The sequence below is a fragment of the Solanum tuberosum genome, unplaced genomic scaffold, assembly GCF_000226075.1.
Source record: "Solanum tuberosum cultivar DM 1-3 516 R44 unplaced genomic scaffold, SolTub_3.0 scf00113, whole genome shotgun sequence".
NCBI classification, from domain to species: Eukaryota; Viridiplantae; Streptophyta; class Magnoliopsida; order Solanales; family Solanaceae; genus Solanum; species Solanum tuberosum.
In genome coordinates, this window is record NW_006239039.1 from 45,694 (window position 1) to 48,754 (window position 3,061).

A 3,061-nucleotide genomic window follows, 5' to 3' on the forward strand; every position below is an offset into this window, starting at 1 on the left:
AAACAAAAAAAATGGAAAATAATAGAATGTGTAGGTAGCAAAGTGTGCAAGTATTTGGCTGTATAAAAAAAATGAAAAAGTCAACATACGTCAATCTCCTTTTGGTCAAGTTTTTCCTATAATACTTGAGGTTTGGTGTTAACTCATCTATTTGTTTATAAAAATATAGTATTAATGTATCCAATTATACTTGTATTGCCTAATCAACCTTTCAAATTGGATAGATTACTTGTGTATCCAAATATACTTGTATTCACAAATCACCATTTCAACTTGTGTTAATATTACAATACAAGTATCTATGTATATAAGTATTCTACTATATACAAATTTGACAATCACGCAAACCTCAATCTCTTTTTGCTCATATCCTTCTTGTACTTTTAAAAATAAAATAACTTGTACTGTTTTTTTGCAAAGCTAGTGAAGCAAATATCCAGTAACTGACATTGTGTTGTCATTTTTATGTATGTTGTTTGAAATTAGCTACAGACACAATTCTCTCTCTAACTTTACTCTCTCTCTTCAACGGCAATCTCACCGGTAACGGTTAATTTTGACGAAGCTCAGGATGAGTCCTGAGCTTCAACATTAATCGCTCTGCTCCGACGAGAAACAGACCGCCAGACCCACCAGACTTTACCAACTTCCCCCCTCTTGCTACAAACTCCCAAATCTTTAACAACATCAATAAGACCCAATTTAACCAGATCCAAATTCCCACTTCTGATAATATGCATTATAAGGGTGCTTTGGGAGGTAGAGTTCAGGGTTATGAGAAGAACAAGATTAAACTCCAACCAAGGAAGCATGAGATCCTCAAAGGGAAACCAGTGGTCACGTTCACTAATTAACTTTGCTATTTATTGTGTAAAAATAATTTTCCTATTTAAATATTAATAACTTTTCTGATTATTTGTATATAATTAACTTTGCTATTTATTGTGTAGTTATATCCATATAACATAAAAAAAATAAACTATAGTTATTTATTTTAAAAGTATATTAATGTTTGCCATATTTTGTAGTTTTACTCCATCTATTTCATTTTATGTGACACATTTTTCTTCATAGTCCATCCTAAAAAAAATGTTATTTTACTATGATTAAATAAAATTTACCATAACTTTTTAAAGTCTTTTTTTTTCTTAAACACCTTATCAAGTCAAAGGGTGCCACATAAAATGGGACTAAGAGAGCATAAATATAATTAAATATAACATAGAATTATAATTTTATATAAGAAACAATAATTGTCTTTTCATGATCCTTTAGATTATATATATGTTTCTTTTATCGAATGAATGTGTAAGACGACAATAAATGAGATTTACTCATTTAAATTAATGTATAATATCAACTTAAATAAGAAATGAAAAAAAAATAACGTAAAAATTTGGTAATAAACCTAAAAGATAAATGATTTTATTTAATCCTATATAAACTATCTAATATAATTTTAAGATGTGTAAAAAAATATAGAATATTGAAAATGTAAATCTGTCCATATCGACAATCGAATAAAAAAGTTAGTATATTAGTGAAATTATGAAATAACTGTTAGTTCTCAAAAATAAATTATGATATTAAATTAATTATTACTACTATTTTTGAACTTTTGCTTAAGAATGTCTTTTATAGTACTATAAGGAAGGATAAAATTAAAACAACTAAAATCTCGTAATTTTCATCTTATAGCTATTAATAACCATCATATTGAATTCTATTAAACTTTAAATTGCATAAGATATTGGAAAAAATGATAAATGATTCTCTGATTAAAAAGATGCATCATGTCATTCTTTTTTTGAGATAAAAGAAATATCCATATTTTTAAAAAAATAAAAAAATCATACAAATCTTCTTTCTTTATTTATAAATATAATGAAAGAATAACCATAACTCAATATGAATTTGATATAATTATTCCTAAAATTACAATAAGACATTTACTCTAGAAAAAAGATAAAATTATTACATTCCAATCTATACTATAATTAAGTACAAGTTTGCAATAAATGAAAAAAATAACAAAATTTGATATAACACTAATAATAATATATTCTACAAAGTTATAAGAATTAAAAAAATTCAATATGAAATTAATATAATAGGGCATTTTCCTTAAAGAAATATTACGTTGAAATTCATAATATGACTATATACAAACTTGCAATAAAAAATAAGAGTAGCAAACAATGATATATTACTAATGATGACATGTTTATCAAGCTTGAATTTGGACAAATACTTCTCACAAGTAAGGAAAAATTCTACTTAATTTCCTAACAAAAGAAAAAAATCTGCACCAAAATACAATATAAAATGAATAATTGTGGCAAAAGAAAAACAAACAAAAAAGAACCTAAAAAATAACTTCTTTTTAGGAAAAAGAGTTTCAAATGAATGAGCACATTAATAATAATGAAGAATGAAAAGAAAGCTTAGAAATGGAAAAGAAAGAATGTTACGCGGTAGAAATGACTTCCTTTTTAGTACTTACAGTAATAAAAAAGAATAGTAACATAAAATTGAAGTAAATAACGAATTTTGTTGTAAAACTTAAGAACAAAAGAACAATATAAAGATAAAGACAAGAAGAATATAAGACAAGAGGAACAATATGAGATAACTTTCTTTCTTTGAAGTGTACACCAAATCTTCAAGTGTCTACAATATGAACCCTTGTGCCTCTATTTATAGTGTAACATAGAGGCATACAAAAGGTTAGTCATAAACATGACATTAACATGAATATAATGGGGAGGTTATGGAAGTGAAAGGTTACAAGAATAATGGTTATAAAGGTGGAGGTTATGGAGGTTATGGTTATCTTCATAATGGAGGAAAGTATGGAGTAACTTCTTGATGTAGTGGACATCCACAATATATTATTTTATAACACTCCCCCTTGGATGTCCATAGATAATATGCCTCGTTAAAACCTTACTAGGAAAAAACCCCGTGGGAAAAAATCCTAGTGAAGGAAAAAGAGTACACATATCTTTTAATACGCTTTGAATGTTGCCTCGTTAAAAACCTTACCAGGAAAACCCAATTG